Here is a 25,025-nt window from a genome sequence, read left to right as displayed (position 1 = left end):
GCAAAGAAAAAATGAAAGCAGATTAATGAGGGACGTGGGGTACTTTATCAGTGCCAGCTCAGGGTGCTGGACCAGTGCAGGCTGTCAGCCACACTCACAAGAGCTCCATCTCCCCATCAGAGCCAGCTGATCCATCGCCTCCATTTGTGCTCCCTGCCCCGGAGACACACAGGGGAAGTGTGAGGACCCACAGTGCTGCCCCCGGGGCTGCCCTCGCCAGCCCGTCTCTCCAGCACTGCTCCTGCACCACTGCGATGCCGAGTGCTCCAGCCCTGCACCAGCCTACACAGGGGGCTCAACTCCATAAAGAGGATTTGCTTTTGAGCTTGCAAGACAGAGGATGAGCAAATCCCTTCCCTTGCTTGAATAGGAAGCCTACGACTCAGATCCACCAGCCAGGGGAGATTAAGGAAGGAGAAGAGAAAGAAAAAAGCCATCCATCGCTCGCTGCCGTGAGCTCACCTCTCATCTGAATGTAGGAGCTGAGCCCCGCAGCCCGGCCACAGCCTCAAGGTCAGCAGTGGAGCTTCCACACCTGTGCCTGATTTCCCCCTGATGTAATTCTGGCTGTTGTCACATCCCTGCAGAGGGCCCGGCTCCAGTGGGTGCCTGCGGGAGTCCCCTCAGTGCACTGCAGAGCACCGCTCGGGCAGGCAGAGCTCCGCTGCAATCCTCATCCTGCACGAGATGCAAAATTAAGAGGCTGCTAAACAAGCAGAAATTGGGAGCAGCAGCAGCAGCATCCTCGGCGTTCTCCAGCTCCCACCGACCAGCCCGGTCTCACCGCGCTGGGTTACCTCTATTAAATGGGATTTTCCTCCCTTTCTGCTCCGAGCAGCGTGGTGCTTTCCGCCCGCAGCCATCCCACCCGCGGCAGCTGCGTGTCATTGGCCAGGATAAAGCATCCCATCCGCAGCCCGTCTGCACCAGGGATGCATCAGAGGCTGCTTAAAACATTTATAAGCATTCACAGCCTGGTAGCATCCCTCCTGCAGCAAGCAGTGGGAGCGGAGTGCGCGAGAGGATGCTGGGAATCCCACCGCCACAGCTCAGAACCTCCACCCGGCAGCACAGAGCTCTGCGTTCCCCTCTCAGCCACCGCAGGGTCTTGGAGGAGCTGTGAGAGCTCCTCAGGCTCTTTGTTATCAGTCCATCACCACAGAGATAGCACCAAGGGGATCCGGGGGCTGCACATCCACACAGACAGCTTCGTAGTGCTGAGCCCAGGAGAAGCGGGCATGAATTAAACATGCAATAACATTTGTAGACAGAAGGATGGCCGGCCAGCCGAGCTTTATAGCAGGCTGGGCACCATTCTGCCCCCAGCGGCTTCCAAACACACGGCTCCAAACCCCCCCCCACCTTCACTTTCTGTGAGCTCAGCCTCCCCGCACGGCTCATTGATGCTGAGCAAATCTCCGCATCCATGGGGCAGCGGGGCAGCGCTGTGCCATGAGCACAGGGAGGAACACATGGGGCGGAGGGGCTGCAAGGAGCACCGCAGCATCCCCTGCAGCTGTGAGCACTGCAGTGAGGTGAGCCCGGGGTGCCTGCAGGGTTTGGTGTCCCCAGCGATGCGGGCACCAATTAAAGCTTTTAACGACACAGCCCTCGGACCCCGCTAAGCTTCTCCCTGGGCTCTGCCTGCCAACACGGCCCGGCCGCAGCCCGCTGCTCAGCCTCCCCCACCCCTCCCCACTGCAGTCTCAGCTCGGGCTCTCTCGTTAATCTAATTGTTCTCCTAATGAAGATCTGCAATTCCTCAAACATTAATTACCAACGGCAGCGGCAGCAGCAGCAGCAGCTGTGGAACAAGAGCTCCCTGTTCCTAATAATACACCTCACACTTTTGCCTGCCACAGCTCAATTTAGCCGTACGTGATTTGGCCGAGGGCAGACAAAGAAGGGCCCGGCGATGGGCTGCACGCTGCCCGGTGAGCACAGGGCTGAGCACTGCCCCACCGTGCTGCAAACAGGTGAAGGAACCACGGGGAACCCAGCACAGAGCTCTGCCCCCCGTGCAGAAGGGCTTTGGGGCTGCAGGAAGCAGCCAGAGCCAACACTCCGCAAAGCCAAAAATACACACAGGGAACAAAACGGAGAGAACAAAACCACCACCACCATGAGAGTTTTCAGTGACAAAAGCAAACAAATAGATTTTGTGAATAAATATTGATTTGACAGGAAGGCAGACAATCGCTCCCAAAGCTCACGCTGGCACTGGGCTCCCTCTGCCCGCAGCCGCCCGTCTGAGCGGCGCTGCGTGGGGTTGGGGGGGCTGCACCCCAACCACCCCCTCCAAATCACTGCACGTTGGGGACACAGAGATGAGATGGGAGCTCTGAGGCTCTGTGCACCCTGACGGAGCTGCGGGTGTCCCCGGGCATCGCTGGGGCAGCTCCGACGGCCACACACAGCTCTATCAGGAGCTCAGAGCCTGACCAGGGACGAGGCACCCACCGACCCGTGCCACTGCTTCACCACCTCTGAAGCAGAGAACTTCTTCCCTCTCTCCTTACGCCCAGTCCAAGGCTGCGTTGGGCCCCACGCTCCCCCGGCGGCTCCCTGTGCGGTTCCCTCCCAGCCCACGCGCACTGGGAGGGCCGCTGACGCCGATCGCAGCTTTCCTGCTCATTTCTTTTTCAATGAGTGAATTAGCAGGCAGCCAGCCGACTTGAACATCCCCTTATCTCTGCACCAAGCTCGCTGCTGAGGATTTGCATAATTTTAATCTTTCCCACCAATGAGCATGAAAAAATTAGTTTTCCACTATTTTATCTTCTATTTGTGTTCAATAAACAGAGCGGCTTTGCTCCATGTATTTATACTGGGAGCTGGGAGGCAGAAGGGGAAAAAGAAATCCCACACGTCCAGCCCTTGGCCAGGCAGAGAGGGTTAAAAGCCAGGGCACGGGCTGGGATGGCTCCAGGACTGCACACAGGTTGGAGACTGAAGCCCAAATTTCCTCCTCCACCCGCAGCCGCGCTCCCAGGAGTCCCTTCCCATCTCCCAGCACAATTAACCAGGCCTCCTCCCCTGATCCAGACCTCTCATGCTCCTCTCCCAGCAGAATCTGCCGGACTCCCCACCCACGTGGGCTCTGTGTCCCAGCAGCACTGGCACTGCAATGGGGCTGGCGGTGCACAGACAGTGAGGTCCCACCTGGTGGAAGGCCGTCCTGCTCAGAGCCGCAGCACCCAGCAAAGGCTTTGGCTGCGGGCTGCTGCGGGGCTCCCAGCACACGGCCTCGGCCCCACTGCTTGGTTGCACCGAAGGCAAGAGAGCGAACATGCAGAAAACCACTGCCGTCAATGTGGAGCTTTGGGCACTTTTTAATGGGATGTATCAACATCTAGCTTGTGTGCATTTAAAAACAAGCACTTAGAAGTGAGAGCTGCTGCTCCTGCCCTCTCTCCTGTAGAACCAGAGCAGCTCCTACAGCAATGTGTGGTGACGGATGGCGGCACACGGAGCCCCAGCTGTGCCCCGCTGGGTTACCCACCTGAAATCAGGGCTGCTCTGGAGAGGCAATGCAAAGGAAACTCGAGGCTCTCGTGCCCCACGTTCCCCCCTGAGCAGGGCGGGGGCACGGCCACAAAGCCACGTTTCGCATTTCCCTATGGAGCCAAACACAGCTCGGTCTCCAGGGGCGCACAAGGAAACCCAGCGATGCAATTACCTTCCCTCCTGTCCTCTACTTATGCTTCAGGAGCCATATAATTTTCCAGACCAGAAACATAATTAAAGAGCCGGAGCTGCCTGCAATGAGGCCCTCTCTCCTGCCACCTCTCTTATCTTCTCCAAAAATACCCGGGAGCAGCAGCCCTGTGGCAAGGGCCGGCCCTGCGGGACGGAGCGCACCCCGAGGTGTCAGTAACCCCGCTCAGTGCAGCTGGGGCTGTTGGTGCGAGGGAAGGTTAATTCAGATCTAACTTCTAATGCAGCTCATCTAAGCAATTTTAAAAGCCTTGGGCAAGCTGACTGATGGAGAATTAGAGGGACTTTGATGATCACCGCCCTCCCAGCAGAACCGTTGTGAGGCAGGATCCAGCTTATTCCAGAGTAAATCCAGCTTTCCGGGAGATGCAAAGACATCTACAGAGAGGAGCATCACAGCCCCAAGCTGCCTTTCCCCCAGGCAAAAAAAGGGGACACCGGGGTGCAAAGCTCAGCTCTTGGGGCAAAGGAAACCGGGGAGCAGCAAAGGGACTGACAGCGCCTGCCCACACCTCTGCTGTCCATCTAAGGAAAGGTTTCTTCTCCATCCCACAAAAGCGAGCAGCGTCACAGAGGGAGCCAAGATGTGGGTACTGCCCTACCCACAGCTCCGGCCTACCCACAGCTCCTGCCCATGGCACTGTGCAGGGAGCAGTGCAGCACAGGGAGAAAGGAGAGGGAGCAGCAGCTCAGAAGCAGCCCCAGGGGCAGCCACCGGCCCCAACCGGCTGCAGTTACACCTCCCAGTACAAAGCTCCTGGCACGGCCCTCTTGAAGAACTGGGAGAAGGAAGGTGAAAAACATTTTGTTTTTTAAATATCCTGAAAGTTCAAAACAGCCTTTTAACTCATCAACTGACAAGTTCAAACAGGACGGCACGCACTGCTTTCCATAGCTTCCAGGGACAGACATTGAGAACAATCATCCCAACAGCCCGAAAAACAGAGGTAAAGGTGCTGGCACTGCGCCCCAAACCACAGCCCGGCAGCAGCACGGCCCGGGCACTGTGCTCCAGCACAGCCCACGCTGCAGGGCCCTGGGGGGTATTTCACAGAATCACAGCACGGTTCAGTTGGAAGGGACCTCACAGCCCCCCGACCCACCCCTGCCGTGGGCTGCGTTTACAGCTCAGGCTGCCCAGGGCCCCTCCATGGGCACCCACAGCTCTGGGCAGCAGTGCCAGGACGAGTGTGAGTGTGTCAGCACTGCCTGGAGCCAGAGCACACACAGCGCTCCTAGGAGCTGCCTGGGGAACGAGAAGCCCAGGGACCCCACAAGTTTTGCCCTCACTTGTTAACTGTATGAAAATTTGTCTGCTTGCATACAGACTTCCCTGGCTGGGAGACGGATTACACACAGCCAGAGAGCAAACGGAGAATGGGGAATGGCTTTAAACTCAAAGGGAGACTCAGACCAGAGGAGGCGGAAATCCTTCACTCAGAGGGCACTGAGATCCCGGCACTGCCCTGTGCTGCGGGTGCCCCATCCTTGGAGGTGCCCATGGAGGGGCCCTGGGCAGCCTGAGCTGTAGGGCATGCAGCCTGTGGCAGCTGTGGGGCTGTGAGGTCTCTTCCAACCCAACCATTCTATGACTTTATCATCACTCAGCCCAAGCACAGTCCCCACGTAACCAGGAAGCCACGTAGAGATCAACCACAGCATCCACAGAGCCTTCGGCAATAACTTCACCAAACACGGCGCTCCCTCAGCTTGGCAAGGCAGCTCTGCACCTCTTCCCAGTGCTGTTACTGAAACCAGCAGCTGAAAAGCTCCTGGAAGCCCCCTGTTGCTGCTCGACGTGCAGGAGCAATGCTCACTGCAGAGATGCCCTGATGGTGGGAAGCTCCCGTGCAGGCTGGAGGATGCTCCTCTTCCTTCTTCTTGGACCGGATGACCTTGAAAGGTCCCTTCCAACTCAAACGATTCTATGATTCAGCCTCAAGACTGCTTCAGATGGCCTTCAACACTCCTGGTCAGGATGGATGGGTCCCCTCGAGGGCTCACACCTCATTCCAGCAGCACAGAGCCGTGCAGCAGTCACCAGAGGGGCTTCATCACAGATCTGGGCACGGATGGCTCCCACAGGGCTGCCCCGGGCACGGCGTGGTGTGGGGACACAGCAGGGCACATCCAGGCAATCTGACCGTCGGCGTCTGAGCGAAGAGAGGAGGGCTCTGATTTCCGTGTTTGTATTTCTGAGTTTGGCCTCAAACAATACTGACGAAGGAAAAAAGGTGTCTGAAGGAGCAGCTTGAAAACGCGTGCGTTTTTGTAAATCCTCCCACTTCCAAGATTGTATCAACAAACCAAAGAGGGAGGAGGAATGAAAAACATGAATAGGAGCTTCACATCGACAAGGTCCCTTTGAACAGCTTTCAAAGAGCTCCACCACCGCTTCTCCTATTTGATTTTGCTGGGTTTTTTTAGAACATCTCCAGCGTGCTGCTCCACGCGCCACACGGCCCCGCAGCTCAGCTCCCTCCCGTGCTCTGCAAGGAAGAGCCCTGGGACAGCGTGCAGGGCTGGGATCTGAGCCGCGTTTGTTCCAGGGGGCCGCAGGGATACGGGGCTGTGGGACTGCATGCAGATACCGACACCAAGAGCAGCTCCGGGCTGCTCCCCTTCAAGGCACAAGTTGTCTGCCACCAAGGATACCCAGCACGGAGAGGAGCTGAGCCTTTATTTTGGGAGGGACCACCATAAAACACAAAGAAAGAGAAATCCTGAGCGTACACCAAACTCTGGCAGCCCTTTGCTGGATGCCATTATGCCTTTCAATCCACATTTGCAGGTACTGACCTACTCCACACACACTGCTGCTACATGTAGCTGAAGCGAGAGCCCCAAATCCCCCTGCAGACGCAGCACTGCTCCCTGCAATCTGCCGCCCTCCTGAACCAAACAATGTGTGTATCACCAAAGCCAGGGAATTCTGCATTTATGGACCCCAAACTAAAGCCAAGAGTTTAATACGACTCCTGCAGCACTGAGGAACCCTCCTGCGTGAGGAGGACCTGAGCTTGGTGCAACAACACGCATCTTCCTCTCCATGCTCAGAACTAAAGCCAACTGGGGACCCACACCCACTGCTGGCAATGGTGACAGCAGTGCCCAAAGGACAGCCGAGTTTCGGATTATGACGGGCAAGAAGAAGTGCTTATACATGCGCATAAACTGTAAATAAAGGGGAAATAAATCCCATGGAAATGGTGACAGCAGCCCCCAGACAGATCTTTACAAATTGCCTTTTACAAGTAAATAACATCATATCAGGGTTTATGGGCTTCCCTCAGACGGGTACGGGCAGAGCTGTAAACAGCGCAGCGGCTCAGCAGAAGGCAGAGCATTGAGGACTGCAGGGCAGCAGCACGGGGGGAGGAGGGCAGCAAGGCCCCCCCAGAGACTGCAGGGCTGCAATGGGCTCACATCAATCCCTGCACCCAATGGTTGGACTGGCAAAGCGCTCTGCCCGGCCCAGTGCTGCGTGACAGCAAGGAGTGGAGTACCAACACCAGCGGTGTCTGATTCACTGGGGATGGTTAGGAGCCTTGAGACTTCTGAGGGAGCCGCTATAGGAAAAGCATTAATTTAAATATCTCATGGCAGAGAACATAATGCCAGGCAGATTTTCTTCCATTATTCTATAATAGCTTAATAATCCTCAAAACAGTTCCATTGTTAATGCACTCGTTGCGTATTTTTATGAGGGCTTTTCAGACTGCAAAGAGAGGTAAAGGCCGCACGCGTCCCTCACGACCACCAAAGCGCTTCTCAGGAACCATCACTGCTCCATCAGATCCCCCCGAGCCGCCCAGCAACACGTCCTGCTGGGACGACACAGAGACAGCAGCCGGGTCTCCTATGTCTCACTATAAAACTTCAGCAGCTCCCAAAGGCTGTGCAGCCCAAAGTTGCTCTCTGCCCGTCCCCCTGCCCTGCAGCTCGCCCATGGCCACGGCATCCCTGCGGCACTGGAGGAGGAGGAGGCTCAGGCGAAGGCTCCACAACACACCACCATCTGATCCTCCTCCTGGGAGGAGTTTCGGCTGTTTGTGTTCGCAGTTCGCCGATGGGATCTCCCAGCTCCCAGCCAGCACTGAGAAGCTGCAGGAATGCAGAGCATCCGTGAGCACGGCAGTACGACGCTGTGCTGGGGATGCTGCACTTACAGGTAAATCCCTGCCTGGGATGAGAGGAGGAGATAAAAGAAGGAAACGGCTTTGCTGGGCATTAATGAGGTAGAGAGGGGAAAAGAAAAGCCAGATCTTGTTTGGGTTACACTGAAAAGCAGCCTCACCCCAGGAAAACATCAGGAAAAACAAAACCAACCCAGGTTACTGACAGAGAGGCTCCAAGGCACTGCCAGTCACTGAAGTTTTTAACACACACCTCCATTTATTTGTTTTTCCAGAGGAGAGGAGCGGTGCACCTCCTGCCCCACCGGCTCACAACCACACCACGTCCCCCCGTTGTCTCCTGCTTCATCACCAGGCAGATCCCACCCCAGGCGCACACGCAACACAGGGCCACGTTTCTAATTACACCATCTATTCTCAGGGAAACGGGTTATTTATTAGCTCCCTGAGCTTCCCTTTCATTCACTCTGCTCTGGTCCCAGCAGTGAGGGGTTCTCGACAAGAGGAAATTTATGGGGCTTCCTCTGGCTCCCCCTCCCCATCTCCGCGCTCCCACCGCCTCTCCCTCCTCCCGTCGGCATTGCAGGCAATCTCATCACTTTTAATTCAATAACTCGCGGTATAATTACTCCGTAATAACACTATTATCTTAACATTTGCTCAGCAGCTGTGATCCCCTTCCAGCGAGGCAAGGAGGGAGAGGGGGATTCTCCAGGGAGTGTGATGGGAGCAGCCGCAGTGCGGGAGAGGGATCCCCACCACCCACCCCAAACAGAGCCCATCTGGGGCCGCGCTGCCCTTCCACCTCCCTGCCTTCCTCAGGGCTCCGTCCTGCAGGGCAGCAGGGGATGCTGCGTTGACAGCTCTGGGGACCACTGAACAGAGCCCCCTCCATTGGGGACACAAAGAGAACGGAGGGCAGCAGTGCAAGATCTGAAATCCACTGAGATGCGTTCTGATACAGCAAGTGGGAGCGCCGGCTGCAAGAGCCATCCATCACAAGGAGAGCAGGAACCAGGCGATGCAATGCTCGCACATTACCCCAGCTGCTGCTCACCGCAAGGAGCGGTGTGAATTTTTAATCCAGAAACCCATCAGAAAAAGGGCACCCACGGTTCCCAGCAGCCCACTCAGTGACCAGGGAGGAAACTCCTCCAGCCCAACCCTGAAACAACCCCCGCATCACACGAGGCCGGAGCAGCCCATCCCTGAGCACAGCCATTTCAGGACCCAACACCTCCCAGCTCGGTGCTTTCTGTGCCATTTCAGCCCGCTGCACACGCGGGCAGAAGCGCTCTCACACGCAGCGCACAGCAGTGAGCCCTACAGCTCCAGGCTGACGCCTGCGAGGGCAGCGTGGGCTCACCGGGCGCTGCAGCACCACTGAGCCGGGATCTCCCACCCCGCGTGCCCCCCCCCAAACCGAGGGGGAGACATTTCTTTGCATTGATTCCCCATGGTGTAACGGGAGCTGTAATTCCATCACAGAGACTCAGCAGTGACATCAATCACAGGAGGAACGTGACGGAGGTCCGTCGTTCGGAGCACAAAACAGAATTTCCTCCCATTGTATCGCTGCACATCGGTTTGTTTTTTAGTACTGCACGGGGAGATCACTTCAGCTCCAAACCTGTTGACGCGCCTCCCCCCGCCCCGTTACCACACCCTGCCATGACAGATTGCTCCCACACCAATGGGCTTTATGCTGCTCTTCCACCCCATGGGAGATCTGCACATGTAGACAGACCTGCAGGCACCGGGACTGCACAGCACACGGCTGCCATCCCTGCCGAGCACCGCCGACACCGGCACACAGACCCTCCGAGCTGCACAGATCTCTGCGTGGACAGCATTATGTGCACATGTGCTATCGTAACTACATCCACAATAAAGAAAATAAGACAGTTTACGATGCTTCATCCAGCCTCTGTTAACAACTTTTTACACTCATTTAGTTGAGATTAAGCAGGAATGACAAACCCACACCCTGAGATGCTCCCACCTGCGGTGCCGGGCAGGAGCAGAGCCACAGGTCCTGGCAGAGGGCACTGAGCCCAGCGCCTAACAGGGGGCTACAGGAAAAAGGGGGCAGAATCTCTAGCGGAGTCCATGTGTCAGGACAAGGGGAAATGGTTCCAGACAGAAGAGGAGAGGTTAAGACTGGATATATAGAAGACGTTCTGGACGATGAGGGCACCGGCACAGCTTGCCCAGAGATGCGGTGGGTGCCCCATCCCCGGAGATGCTCAGCGTCAGCGGATGGGGCTCCGAGCACCTGATGGAGCTCAGATCCAACCGCTTTGCTTCAATTGGGCACCCTAAACCCATTTATCACCTGTCCTTCAGAGGTCTTTGGAGGAAGAAAAGGGAACCGCACATGAAGGAAGTTTGTTAAATGCTCCATAAACTTTAACGCATTACAGAAACACTTTGAACCAGGAATTTTATTTGGCAATCCACAAAACTACTTCTTGACAGGTAAGGAGCAGCGCCTGGGCAGCTCTCTCTAGAAATAACAGGCATGCTTTAATTCCTATAGCCCAAAATGGTGAAATTAGTAAAGGTGGAGTAAAGAGCTCCTCAAAGTGAGAGTACCCACGTCATGATCCACGCTGGGAGAAGCTGAGACCCAGCAGCAATGGGGCCTTTGGGCTTCAGCCCCCACTTTGCGTCCTGGAGTGGCTGAGCCTGGATATCATACTGCCTTTGCTCCCCGGTTTTGCTGATTTCCCCCCAAAGAAGAAGGGGAAGGATCAGCTCCCCAGGGGACTGGTATGAGATCTGAGCCACCCACAGCCCCCACTGCCCCCATCTGCGCTCTGACAGAGCTGCACTCCAGATCTGTGACTCTTTCCAAAGCAATCTTTTGTCCAACGAAACTTGCTGAGAAACCTAAAATCTACCAGCTGGCTTAAGCATCATTGGCTTTGCATAAAACCTAAAGCCACTTTTAGCATGTCACTCATCTTCCCTATTAAGTGCACTGGAAGCTGTGCGCTGTGTGCTCAGGGCCAGGCAGGACCTGATCGGCAAGCCCTGATCCTGCACCAGGGATGGGGAATGGGGACAGGGATGGGGACAGCCCCACGCACTGCTGCTGCAATTTCCTCCTGTTTTATAGCACACAGTTACTCCAGCGCCGGCGCAAGGGAGAAGCAGGGATAGAAATTCATTTTGAATCACAGCTCTACCTGGGGCTAAATCATTTGGATGGTGCGATTTACACATTCCCACCTCTCAGGGCAGTGCATAAAGCACAGCGCGGGCCCATCACTCATTGCAGGATATTGCTCCGGAACGCGCTGTCGAGCAGTTTGATGGCACACAAGCGAGGCTCGCTGCGAGGAACCGGCTGCACTCAGCAAGCAGTGCTCGCGTCTGTGTGACGCCCACCTCCAGTAAGAGAAATGGACTCCTGGTAATGGACTGCAATCCCATCCCTTCCAGGAAGGCAGCACTGCAGCCATCCAACGCGGCAGCCATTCATCTCAGCAGCACCCCAACGCCACTGCCCAGCTCTGAGTCCCCCGCACCGCTCACAGCGATGGCACCGGGGCTGCCCTGCAGCACCACAGCACCAAACCCACTGATGCCAGAGAAACACAGTCCATGATTTGGTTTCAGAATCTTCTGAAACCCAAACTCCAAAGGCAGATGCATGGCTTGGCACTACGGCTATAGGAACACGCCGCATGACAACGGATCTCCCTAGGCAAACCTTTCCCCTTTGCAGCCCCAAAGGAGGGAATTTCCCCTCTATGCTAAAATAACTGCCCTTGGGAGCCTTTCAGAATCCGGGCTTTTCCCTCCTGCTCAGGGAGCACAGGGCCAGAGCTCTGCATCCCCACCTCCAGCAGCCCATCTGGTGATGGGGCAAGGACAGACGGACGGAGACACACGGCTTCTGCCACCGAGCGCAGGGAGAGGCCTCTGCTTCCTTAAGTAAGGGATAATGTTTCAATTTAAGCTGATCTCTGGGGAGACGAGAAGGTCGCTGAATCCATAGGAAGCAGCAGGGAGCAAACCCACCGACCCCAGCCAGGCAGAGAGGATTCCCAGGGGTCACGACGTCGGGTGCAGATCAGAGCAGATTTGCTGTGGATTTTTCTCATCGCCTGCCCTAAACACGTCCCTGTGCCTCCCGACAGAGCAAACCAGGGACATTTCCGAGGGGAAAACGGGAAAACCGCTTTCTTCCAACCCCTCCCCCTCTATCAACCTTCTCCTCTTTGCAGCTTCCACCCCTCATCCCCTCAGCTCTCCCTCTACCTGCAGCAAGCGCTGAAATCCTACCCCTGCCCTCCCCCAGCCCTAATCCCCCCAGCCCCGCAGCCATCCTGGCACCAGATGGCCACCACAAAGGCAGCACCGGCCATCAAAAAGCCATCAAAAGCCCGACGGCCGCGGGCCCAGCGGCGTCCCCGTGGGCAAAGAGCGCGTTCTGGCCCCGCAACCTCCCGAGAGGGGCACGGGGACAAACCCCGAGCTGCACCCCATCCTGCTGGAGGGCTCCAGGCCCCCTCTATGAGCAGGGATTTAAACCAGGGGTCACGGCGGAAAAAATGAAAGGCATTTGGTGTTAAACAAATAAATAAATAAACCGGAACCCGGGTGAGACATCTGCCCCCCCGCGCCGCGGCTGGAGCGGCATTAGCGGCGACTTTGTCTAAACACAACTGCCGCACAGCGCTTCCCGGCCCCCCCCACGGACCCTCGGCGCTCCGACCCTCCCCGCCGCCCCCAGCAGATCCTGCTCGCCCCGCCGGATTATCGGCACTGCTAAACCCGAGCGCCGGGCCGCCCTCAGACAGCACCCTCCCCCCCCCACACCGGGGATGCGTTCATAGCAAGGAGCACAGCGGGGGCAGCCCCCACTGCGGGCCCTCCGCGCCGTCTCCAGCACACCGACTCCTTCCTTTTCTCTCCCGCCTGGCATTTGGGATCAGCCTGCTGCTGACACCGCTCCTACGTCGGGTCCCGCTGCGCACTTAACAGTTCCGAGCTCCATCCTCCCATCGTGATGCAGTTCCGAGCCTCCCACCTTTCCTGAGGTCCCCCCCGTTGCTGTCAATGGAACACCCAGGCTTAGTGCTGCTGTTACTGCATCACTTTATTTACGGTTTTACTTCTGTCATCATAATGATCCCACATAAATTCCACATACCGATTCTGCAACAATACCGGCTGCTATTATGATAATGATCCCATCTGAATGCCACAGGTACCATTATCAGAAAATCTGTTTGTAACTGAGAATCAACGGCAGAAAGGGGCATTACGCCCAAATGAACTATTTAAGAATTACCGTAAATGGGGGGAGGGGCGGCCTCCGTTCCCAGAGCCGCGATGGGCCGATGGCTGCTCGCTGCAAACAGGGACTGAAATGAAATCGGGGGGTGCCGTCCTGCAGCCGTGAGCTGATGCTGAAGCTGTGCATGGGGCCACCACCTCTATGTGGGCCTCAGTACGGCTTCCCCACACACGGACAGCAAAGGGCATCGTTCAGCACACGGAGACCGAAGCACCCCGTGCTGTGACAGAAGGTGTGTGGAACAATGGAGGGGCTGCAGGGGCAGCCGGCATACATCTGTCCCTGCACACCCACAGCCACGACACCCCCAGGTGCCTCTGACTCTGAGGCTCCGCACAGCTGACAGCTGATTGCTCCCAGGGAACGGTGCTGGAAGGGCCCTCCTTCCAGGAGAGCTTCCAACAGCTCTCCCACCATCAGCGTTTGAACAAACGATGCCCCACACTTCCTGCAGTCCCTGCTTTTACCAGTCCACTCCTCACACCGTTAACGCAGCACAAAATACACTCAAACACAACAAGCTGCCGCTTCCCGGTGCCACGGGACGCGCTGTGGTCTCTGCAGGCCCCGAAAGCAAAGCCCTGCTGAGAATCCTGCTGAGCACCGCCGGGTGCCCCATCCCTGTAAGAGGGCAGAACGCAGCCGGGGCAGTGATGGGGGATGCAGCACCGCCCACCTGCGGGCGGCTGCTTAAATCCAACCCAGGTGAGCAGCACCACGCGGTCGTTACTGCCGCACAGCAGTCGGCACCAAACGAGTCGCGGTGGGGGCTCTGCTCGGACCCCACTGCTGCCAACTCAGCCCTCCTTGGCTGAGCGCTCCCAACCAGCGCCGCTTCAGCGCCTTTGGCTGCCCTGAGACACTTCACAGACAGGAGCTGCGCGTCGCTATCCCCGTTTCACAGACAAGGAAGCTCTCAGACTGCCGTTTCCCCAAGGCTGTTTTCCTGGCACGCTCCTTAGAGATTAAATCTAGTGAAATAGCTGCGCCGGGGAAGAATTTGTACCTACAGGCCAGGCTCAGCACTGAGGGCAAGGAGGGTGTTTGAAGGCTGCGATCAAGGCGACGAAACATAATGAAGTGCCAGGCCCTACTGCAGCTCTCGGGGCAATGAGGGATCTCCTCCGACCCGCGCTGTGCCGCTCGCTCTGCCGGCACTCAGTGCCCCATGTAATGCACTGCCTGCACTCCCAGCCCAGCTCCCTGCGGTGCCTCCGCCTGCCCAGGTGCAGCTCATCCCTCCCAGCCAAAGGCATAACTGGGCCTTCTCTGCTTCCAAGGCCTTTGCACCAACGCCACCTGTTTGGCTGCGGGGCTCCGTGGGTTTTACTCTGAGGGCAGAAGTAAAAGCGGGCGGTGCTGCGGAGCCATCCCAGCCCCACACTGCTGCTGCTCTGCACCAGAGAGGGCAAACAAATGGTTGGAGCAGCACACGTTTCTCACCTCCTCCTTTTTTGGGTGGAAAAATAAACCAGCCACCCAACCCAACAGCATCTGTCTGTCAGTAAATGTCAGCACTGTATGGCACCGAGGCAATGCGGCCCCAAATGCAGAGGGACCCAAACACAGAGGGACCCCAACGCACACCCTTCTGTGCTGAGCTGAGCCCAGAAGCCCCCTATGTGGGCGGATGGCTGCTGCCTCCTCCCAGCACAGCAGCCCTGAGCCGGGCCGCTCAGCAGAGCGCTGCTTTTGGGGGCAGGGAGGGAAGGAGCACAGAGACGAGGAGCCGCAACATTAATGTCTGAAACCACTCTCCATCCTGAGCAGCCATCAGCTTCGTCTTTACATTTTGTTCCTTAACTGCGGGAGGTTTTTCTGCCAACGAATAACGTACATTTCTATTTCATTTACTGCGTCCCTTTAACGGCTCTGAGTCAGCGCAGCTGCTGCGAGCTCCGAGCCGGAGCCCCGACGTCAGCGTTACCTGCGGCACGGAGCCGCTCCGCCTGCCCACGGCGCGGGGTGAAACACGGCCATTTCTCACCGCGCTCCACGCGCGCCGCTCCGGCACAAAATGGAGCGGTTTCCCCGTCTCACGTTGCTGCGATCGCACACGCGAGCCCGAAGCCGTGCGAAAGGGGCGCTCCGGGCAGAGCCGCTGCGCGTCACGAAATAACGGCGTCTGCAGCGTGGGAAACAGATACGCACACACACACATATACACGCATACACACACACAAAGGGGTCCCTGTGGGCGGCGGGACGGCCGCACGCTGCGAGGCCTCGGAGCTGCGCGCCCCGCCACGCTTCGCCTCTCGCTTTGCCGAGGAGGGGAGCCGAGAACGGCGCGGCACCGCGCGGGGAGCACCGGAGGGACGGAGCGCCTTCCGAAGACGAAAGAGTAAACCAAAGAGTCCCTCCGGGACTGAACGGGCGCACTTACCGGCAGCGAACGCCGTCCCCGGAGCCTTCGGGGCCATCGGGCGCCGCGACCCCGCGAGGAGCGCGGGCGGAGGGACGGGGAGGAGCCGGGGCGGGGCCGGGGGAGCGGAGCGGGGCGGGAGGCCCCGGGCAGGGGGGACCGCGGGCACGGGGGGCCTTCGGGGGCGGCGATGCCGGGGGGACCTCGCGGTGCTCCGTCCCGCACGGCGGTTCCGACCCGCGGCCGTTCTGCAGAGCCCGCGGGGCTCGGGCGGTGCGCGGAGGGCGGCTGTGACCTCCCGGCGCTTTGAAAGAAACAAAAATTAAAACGGAGCCGCCGTGAGCGCCTGCGTTTGTTCTGCGCTGGGCTCGGCCATCTGCAAGCAGAACGGATTCCCGGCCCGGGACAATGCGGTTCCAATCGGAGGTCGCGCAGCAGCGCTGAGTCCGACCCGCCCGCACAGCGCTGCGGTCCCATCGCGGAGCGCCGCTCTGTGCGCACGAACAAAACGCTGCTTGTCCTCCCCGATCGTCCCGAGGAGTTGGAACCGAACAAAACCCCCAAACGCGAAACTCACAACAACAACAACAGCATTCCTTCCCTCCCTCTTTCTTTTTTTTTCCTCCCCAACTCCAAACGCTTTTTTTTTTTTTTTTTTTTTTTTTTTTTTTGTAACGCTGGGATATTTTGCTGTTTTTCGACCGCTCGGAGCTGGAAAGCAGCGGCCGTCGGGATTTCGCTGAGCAGGGATGGGGCACCGCCTGGAGGAGGGGCCGGGGGGCAAAGGAGGCCACGTGCATTTGTAGGAGAAAAAGAGGAAAAAAAGCGTCAGCGGGGCCTCAGCCGGGCGCGCACAGCGCGGGGAGCGGGGCGGGGGAACGCGCAGTGCATGGGAGCGAGGATCCAGATTGAAAACAGATGGGATTTCTCTCGCCAACCCGACATCCGAGGCCGCGGGAGGAGGGGTGAAACTTCCCCTTCGGGGCCGGCAGCCAAACGATACGGCCGGGAAGGGCCGAAAAATCCCCGCTCGGTTCAGAATCCCTCCTCGCTGCGTCTGCTGGGGCTCCCTGCGCGGCAGCGGGCAGCTCGCAGAGCCGGGTTGTTTTTAATGCTTTGCGAGGTTTGGTTTTACCGTTCCGTGTCTGATTCATCTGCTCCCGCTCGCTGGAGCCCAGCCCAGCCTGGCGCTCATTCCTTGCCCCAGGAGACGTTTGAGGGGCGTTCTGCGCCCACGCAGGTCCCTCCGTATATGCACATGAGGGCAATCTGCGTACGTGCACATGCCCGGAACCAACCCCACGTGCCACACCGGGCACGCAGCGTGCACCAAAACCCTCCGCACAGCTGCTCAGCACCCCGAGCCGCCCGGCTGTGAAGGAGCTGCAAGCAAATGATGCAGCGGCCCCGCAGCGGCTGGGCGGTGGTGCACTCTGCCTTCGTTTGTGGTCGGTTCGTGCAGCCCCTCCGAGCCGCGGAGCTGACAGTGCGACCCTGCTGACCCCGGGCCGAGAGAGTGCCCGCATCCGTGAGCACATCGTGGGACGAAGACTGCAGCGGGACAGCGAAAGCCAAAGAGCGTGCGGGCACTGAGCAGAGCGGGCAGGGACGTGGGGTACATTTCCCCCCCTCCCCCCCCCCCCCCCCCCCGGCAGATTTCACAGCTACTTTACAAACCAGAAACAAAAAGTTAATGGCACGGGCTTGACCACATATTTTCCAGCGGCTCTGGGAGACCAGCTCTCCGCAAGCCGGCTAACACACACTCTTTTCATTCAGAGCTTTAAATACCCAATTGTGTCTGTTTTCAGCACGCTCATTTTTAGCATTTTAATGATACGGTCTCCAGCTCTAGCCCTCCTTGGATTGGCCACAGAGAGAGGGGTTTTTTTTTTCATTCCCCCCCCCCCTTCTTTTTAACATCTTGCAGAGCGAGAGGAGAAGTGGGAGGGGGTTAGCAAGAGGTCACACATTTCTCCTAACTCGAGTGTTTCTGCAGCAGGCGGGGGGGGTCCCGCCGGGGACGAAGCCCGAGCAGCCCCAGCTGCTCTCACTGCAGGCTCTGGGCGAGCTGCACAGCCGGGCACAGCACCCACAGCACCCACAGACAGCACAGCGAAGCCTCCCTCACCGCCTTGCCCTGGACGGAGGGTTTGCGGTTTCCCACCGCTTTCTCCCTTTCCCTGTAATCCCAGCCCTGGACACCCGGCTGCCGGCCCGTGCTGGCGTTCCATCCCCCATCCATGCCCTTGGCTTGCTGCAGCAGTTCAGCTTTTTCCGCTGGAAAGCTGCTAATGGGCTGCGACTGCGTCAGAAGCGCAAAGACTCCACTGGGAACTACGGGGAGCCCCGAGACACAAAGGCACCGTGGGACCCCAAACCCCCACACCGCACACATCACCACGAACCACCCTCCATTGGGTGCTCCAACCGCAGCAGCTCAGCAGATCTTTTGGTCTCCTTTCCACCGAGTAATATCAAAATGATATTTATTAAATTTGCTCTCTAAGTCCCTCAATCTGCTCCGTAATACAGTGAATCTGCGAGGTGGTTTCACTGATCCCGCCTCAATGAGACCAGATTAACGCAGATGATCCCGGCTTTGCAGCTCCTCGTCCCGGGGAGGGTCAGAGGTGGTGCAGGAAGGCAGAACCCGCTGGCAGCTGAGCCGGAGGAAACCACGTGGGCTCCGACAGCGATTTCCGAGGTGAATTCCAGGTGGGAAGGAGGCGGCACTCAGCGCAGCTTCCAAACCTCCAACAACCCTTCTGGCCGTGCAGGTCCGCTCCTCGCTCCGCTCTCCCTCCCTACGCGCTCTGACTGCGCCGTCCCCCACCCCGCTCCCCAGCAAGGAGCCCATTAAATCTAAACTTAGCTCCATAAAGGTTCATCAGATCCATTATCTCTGCATTCAGCCAGATTATGAAAATCATTAGGATGAGGAGGCACGGAGCCTATTAGCTTCCTGGAGAGGATGCTTTACAATTTTTTTCCTTCTGCTTTCACATTTAATTACCTTAAGTTTCACAGTGTTTAATTCCATTTATGAAACCTTTAATATGGAAAAACAAAACAACAACAGAATGGGCACGGCTCGCCGTTATGCTGGGCACAGAGCGGGGGAACAGAGCAGCCCCACCTCCCCCTGCATGGCGCTCACGGGATGCTCCACGGGTACCACCCCAGGCTCAAGCAAAGTCAATGTGAAGCATTAGCGTCTATCCGGCTGCATTTGGCCTTCCCAGAGATGCTATTTAGCAATCTTGGCTCCTAATAGAGCAGCACCTGAACCTCCTTATCCTGCAGTGCCAAAGAAGCGGAGCGCTCACACCGCCTGAATCCGGCCATGTACGAAAGAAGAGAGCAAAGAGCAGAGGCACAGAGCCAAGGGCTCACTGTGGGTGCGCAGTGTGCGCCCATGGAAGGGATGGCATCCCCAAACCTACAGCGTGAGGGCTGCAGAGCTGTGTTCCCACACAGAGCAGCTCCAAACCTTCCCACAGGAGGCTGTGAGGTTTCTGCACTTTGCAGACCCGGGTGAGCAGCGTGCAGAACTTTTCCTGCAGCGCCCGTGGGGCACAGCATGCGGGTACTGCTGCCTTCGAGGTGTCACCGTGCATCCAAACGGGCCCCACAGCTCAGCGTCCCACCGCCATCCCCAGAGGAACGAGGCTCAGACTTGGCCTGCGTTTGGCGTTTGGTTTTTAAATCAGGAATCGCTCTGGAAAAGTGGCACCAGGAAGAAAAAAACAACTTGCTGAAGAGCTCCCCAGCAGCCTATCCGCATCCCTTAATATAAAAAAGCTGCTGCTCATTTAAAAAACAAATGTTTAAGCATTTGAGCATGTTTATTTAATTTGTCCTTTCTGTGCCAGGAAAGGCCCCGATCCGCCCGCACTCCCCATCAGCACAGGACCAGCACAGAGCCGCCATACAGCCATCCATGGGGGAAGGGTGGGGGGGGACAGCTTCTCCTGCACCCCAAATGAGTGAGGGCTCCTGGGGGCAGCTCAGCCCTGAAGCTGACGCCCTTAAGATGGACATCTGGAGCCAAAGACACAGCATGGGATCCAACCTGCTGCTTGCGTGTGGCACAAACCAGCTCTCTCTGCTCCTCCATGAGCAGAGAGGTTTCAGCTCAGCAGGTGCTCTTTCCCAGCTCTGCTCACAAAGGTGGTGCACGACGCACAGGGATGGGGACAGGGGAACCCTGAGCTCCCCACAAACCCATCTGCAAGGGGCTGCAGCTGCCTCATCACAGTGAGACGCCTGTGGCCACCCTTCCACTCCAACACAATTTAACACCAGTGGCTTAAAAATACAGCCGTCGCTCAATTTAAATGCTCAGAATGCCCATCAGCTCTTGGTTTAAGTATCTCAACATCGGCCCCACAGCCTCTCCCAGCACTGCACGGCCGCCTCCTGCCGGACCCCTCACATCCACCCCATCCCCACTCACACCGCCCGCACTCCTCCCCCAGCACTGAGCTCCGGAGGGACTTTCCCCGCGTTCCTCCCCAAGCCCTGCCAGCAGCAACCTAAATGCAGATCTGCTTTCACACCCACCCACGAGCTGGGCACCCGGCAAAGGTTTGTCAGCAGGAGGAGCTGATCTCCCCACGTGGGCACCCAGGCAGCCCCATGCACTGTATTATGCTGGGGAGGAGAAAATTCACCACCACCAAAAAAAACCAAACTAATCCAAAACGCAGCACAGCAGACACCACCTCTGTCCTCCCTGCTGCTGAACGAGCTCAAGGATGAAGCCAAACATCTCCTCATTAACCTCTGGAGGGCAAACCCACAGCAGCCCACAGCCCAGCAGCCCCAGGTGGCCGCTCTCACCCAGGGACAGTGTGGTCTTCTCAGGTTCTGACGCCTTCTGAGAAGCTCTTGGACTCAACACGGGTTTAGTGCTGAGCTCCTAAGGAAGGACGGCTCTGCGTGTTCCCATTTTGTAGATGAGAAAATCCAAGATGTGCTGAAAAACCATCACTCCTATGGCGGGCAGCCATGCAGGACCCCATCCTGCTCCCAGCAACACTCTCTCCGACAGCCACCACCACGCAGGGCAGCTCCACCAGGAGCACTTCTGCAAAGCCCTGGAAAGCTGCCAAAGGAGCGGTGACTCGGGACGGCCGTCCCACAGACAGTGCAGATTTTGGGTGGCTCCCCGAACACCTACGGGGCCCCAACTCGTGGAGCACAGAGAGGTGCCGTGGAGGCTGCAGGCACAGCCCAGCTCACTGCCCGCTTCCCCTGAGGCCGGCAGGAACGGCGCTGCCTTGCAGAGGGAGCACAGCATTGTGAGCAAATCCGGCATGAGCAAGAACTCAATTCTGCCCATCGTTATCGTTGGCTTTAACAAATAGCTTCTGGGGACGGCAGGTACTTTATTAATTTTCCCCCTGTGCAGCATGCAGGATGATTGAAGAAATCACCAGCCTGTTGATTTGTTTGCCTCCCCAGCCCAAAATAACTAGCTATTTATTTTTAAATAGCAGGATGCATCAAATCCTTAAATCAAGGCGACGGATCCAGGAGGACGTGCCACACACCATGGCACCAGAGCTTGGGCAGAGGGTTCAGCCCTTTCCTCTGAGCTGGCTTAGAGCCGTGCCCAAGGCTCCCACATACATTCAGACATAGGAAGAACAAATAAAGGCATTTTCCCCTTTGCCATTGGGTTCCTTCTGGCAGCTGTGCTCCTGGTGGCCCTGCTGGGCTTGCTGTTGCTGTGCCTGAGCTTTGCTCTGCTTCCAGCCCAGAGAGGGACTGCACACTGACTCAGAGAAAACGTCCACCTTTGGGCTTTGCAGCACATCCCCAATGTTTGGGGATCCGCTCCTGTCCACAACCAGTCTGATATGCAGGAATATTCAGGATCCACATTCTGCCTTCCCACAGGGCTGTGGAACAACAACAGTGAAGAACAGCTCAGAGCAGCAGATGCACAACCCAGAGCTCATCGGCTGGAACGCTGCTGGGGCTTTCTGCTGCTGTGAGGACTGTGCCGGCCGCATCCCCTGGGGATGGCTAGGGACGGCTGGGGACATCCAGCCCAGTGACACACAGAATGTCCTCCCTGCAGCTCTGCTGAGCGACGACATCCTGGGGGTTCAGGGAAGGAGCTTCTCAAGTCACACAACCAGAAAGAACTGCACAAAGAGCTCTGGTGTCCCCATCTGTAGGCCCTACAGATGACCCTCCCCCCCCCCCCTTTTTTTTTAATTAAACACCATCTCCATTTGTTGTGGTTACAGTGAGTGTCCCACATGAGCAGCACCACAGCCTTCCCGAGCCCGCAGTCACACTGGCAGCCTGCACAGAACACACTGCCCTGCAGGGCCCTGGCTTCCATTTCATAGAATCACAGCATGGTTGCGTTGGAAGGCATCTCAAAGCCCCCCACCCCACCGTGGGCTGGCTGCCCCCCCAGCTCAGGCTGCCCAGGGTCCATCCGTGGCCATGGGCACCTCCAGGGATGGGACACCCTCAGCTCTGGGCAGTGCTGGGGCCTCACTGCCCTCTGAGTGCAGAATTCTGACCTCAGCCTCCCCACCAGCCCAGCATTACCCTCACAGGGACCCCAGGAAAGCAGGGAGCAGGCTCTCCCCACGCTTGCTCAGAGAGCCCCTTTGTTTGTTTTCTTCCTTTTCTCTTAATTTAGAAATAAAGGAAAAAGGCGGGGAAAGCAGCTTTGCCGTTCCCCAGGGCTCTCCATGCCAATCCCCAGAGCGGGGTTAAACAGCATTAAGTCAAACCAGAGCCCTGCAGCAGAAGCACGAAAGCAGAGGAAATAACCTCCTCCTGCACACACAGTTCTTCCCACTCCCCAGGGATGGGAGGAAGGGGCTGGCGGTGCACATCTCCTACCTGTCACATGCAGTGTGGACATTTCTGGGTGATACAGAAGTGGGCACTGTGCAGCCACACACCGTGGGCAGCCCCACTCCCACCCGCATCCCCTCACCTTCCAGCCCCATCCATCGGCTGCCTGCATGGAAGGGCTGCCCAAGCTGAAAGCTGAAGCTCCAGGTTAATAAATCCAGTTTGTCGGACACAAAAGTCAGTGTGTTTCATTTGTGATGGCTCTACCTTTATGAAATTCTCGGGACATTCAAGATGTGAAATGTCACCGTGTCACTCGGTGGCAGCTGAGGGCACAGAGCTGGAAAGGTCAGGAGCAGCTCTCCAGGAGCCACCCCAGCTCCACACAAAGGGACCCGCTGGGAACAAGGAGGCTGTCAGCCCACGCCCCAGCAGCTTCAAGCCCAACTTCAAAGAAACCCTTCAGATCATCCCCACCTCTTTGCTTTTCCATGCAGCCCACTGCTCCGTTCAGGCCAGCGCACCGTTGCGCTGCCAGAGGGTGCTGCAGCCCACGGGACGTGCCACGGTCACCCACCGGTGTCACCTCCTACAGGAGGAGCTGCAGAGGGACACCGGTGGCCCCACACCGCCTGGTCACACCGCAGAGCTCAGGGCGGCCCTGCGGGGCGCAGAAGGCAGAATGGAACACAGCCATGGTTGTGCCACACCCAGCTCCGCTCCGTCCCACCTGGGAGCACAGCAGCAGGGCCTGAGGGTGCCAAGCCGTGCTTTGGGCTTCCGGAAGAAATCAGTCTTCTTGTCAGCGTCATACAACAAACCCTTCAGTTGCACGGAGGAAGGAGGCAGCAGGAAACCCCTCTGCTGCTCAGCTGCCCTCAGCCTGGCTTTGCGCAGAGGTCCCAGAACGCGGTCAGGGCGCAGAGCTGCCAGGTGCTGCGGGTGAGCGGCGTCCCAACGGCACGCAGATCCCAGGTTCCAAAGTCACGGAGTCATTCCTCCCACTGACACGTTTTGCAGCAGGACAGAAACACACTGCATGTATGAGAACATGGACAACAGAGAGCAAGAGGTGACAGGAAATCCCGAAGCAGAGGAAGATCCAGCTTGTTCTGGGTCAAATGCAGATGAGGCAGCAGAGATGTGGGGAGAGGAAAAGCCCTTTTTGCAGAAAAGGCAGCACAAGGAGTAAAGTTTGTAGCGAGGGCTGCTGGGGACACGCAGGGTGCCGGTTCTGATGCTGCAGGTCAGGAAGGCAGAGCTGCCAGAACCGCTCCAGAGCCTCCGGGCTCCTTCCCAGCCAATGGCTCTCCCTGTGGAAGCGGAGCAGTGCATGCAGGACCACCGCTGCACTGATGAACGAAATCCATCTCTGGCACTGCAGGGTTCCCCTTGCTTCGGGGAGCAGGCGTGGGGATGGCAGACATTGAGCTCCTCTGCCGAACAGCAGCCCTTCCTCAGCATACAGCCAGTGGGAAGGAAGGAGGCGAGCAGCACTTCGAACGACACTCCACGGCAGCTGGTGACGCAGCGGCCATCACGCTGTGAGTGGTGCTGGGAGGAGGAGAAGAGCCCCGGCCTCTCCTGGGCACCACACAGCACTGTCGGGTCCGGCTCCTGCCTGCTGCCTCCTTTGCTCTGCACTTCACGGGAAGGAGGGTAAAAGGCTCCATGTTAGCAGCACGAGCCTCACTGTGCACGTGGACATTGCTGCACCTTTTGCTGCAGATGAGACCAGGAGCAAACCTATGAGTGGAAGCAGCCCAGCAGGGCACAGCCCCATCTGCGCTATGCCCAAATACAGCACAAAGGGCTCAGTTTGAGGGGAACCTCCAGAAACCCCACGGCAGAAAACCCTGCCACATACCAAGAGGGACACCAGGTTACAGCCCAGCCACCGCCGTGTCACAGCCCTGCACAGAAACAGCTCCGTGCAACCACCACTGACAGCCCTGGGAAAAGCACATTTGCTTCTTGCCTCATTTATCAGCCAGGCGAGCGATTCCCCATGCACAGACAGGGCGGGAGAGCAGAAACACAGCCCCGAGACACCTTCTCCTAGCTCTAAAAATGTATTCATTATCCTCAGGCGGCTTCTGGCAGGGCGGGGAGATCACTCTCAGATTAGAGATGTTTATCAGTTAGCTATAATGAAGGTGGGACACTGACACCGTGATGAATATTATATTTCAGTGAAATTTAAATGAAAAGATCCATCACTCCGAGCAGATCAGCACTGAGCGGAGCAGCTCCACGACCAAAGCTGTTCTGCAGATCTGCATCACCTCAATTTCTGCTCTGGAAGAAGAGCGGCGGGTAAAGAGGAACACTTTGCATGTCCGATGCGCACAGCAAAGCAGTGCTGAGGGCGACGCGCGGGCGCTGTGAGCAGCAGCACTGCTGTGCGGCACCGGAGCGAGGTTGGATGCTGACAGCCGACGCTCAGCACCGAACGCCCTCGGAAACAGGACGCCGTCCAGGCTCTTGTGCACGCCGCAGGATGTGGAGGGGAAGGGTTACGGAGCGGCTTTTCCCTTAAGTGAAATATTGCTGCTGGCTCAATGGAAGCAGGAGGTTCCTCTCTCCTGGGAGGAAGCTATCAGAAACCACTCTCCCTCCCAGAGCGGCAAGCCCGCCTTGCGCTACCTGTTGCGCTTCGCAATCA

The 25,025-nt window shown here is 57.6% G+C and overlaps 1 protein-coding gene across 26 annotated transcripts in view; it reads right to left on the bottom strand.

Annotated features, from left to right (window-relative positions):
- Positions 1 to 25,025, bottom strand: part of PTPRS (protein tyrosine phosphatase, receptor type S) — a 125,036-nt gene that overhangs the window by 93,947 nt on the left and 6,064 nt on the right. For 19 of the 26 annotated variants that reach the window (XM_040653494.2, XM_046904549.1, XM_046904545.1 and 16 more), the window contains exon 1: positions 15,551 to 15,603. The exons of 3 other annotated variants lie outside the window; for them this stretch is intronic. The gene's annotated coding sequence lies outside the window, so the exon portion shown is untranslated. Of the gene's footprint in view, positions 1 to 462; positions 679 to 15,550; positions 15,604 to 16,664; positions 16,753 to 25,025 lie in introns of those variants that run through there. 4 more of the 26 variants (XM_040653493.2, XM_015300029.4, XM_040653492.2 and 1 more) reach the window with 3 other exon arrangements.

The sequence above is a fragment of the Gallus gallus genome, chromosome 28, assembly GCF_016699485.2.
Source record: "Gallus gallus isolate bGalGal1 chromosome 28, bGalGal1.mat.broiler.GRCg7b, whole genome shotgun sequence".
Lineage (NCBI taxonomy): Eukaryota > Metazoa > Chordata > Aves > Galliformes > Phasianidae > Gallus > Gallus gallus.
Note: the sequence above shows the minus strand (reverse complement) of the source record. Positions and strands in the feature narration are given on the sequence as shown.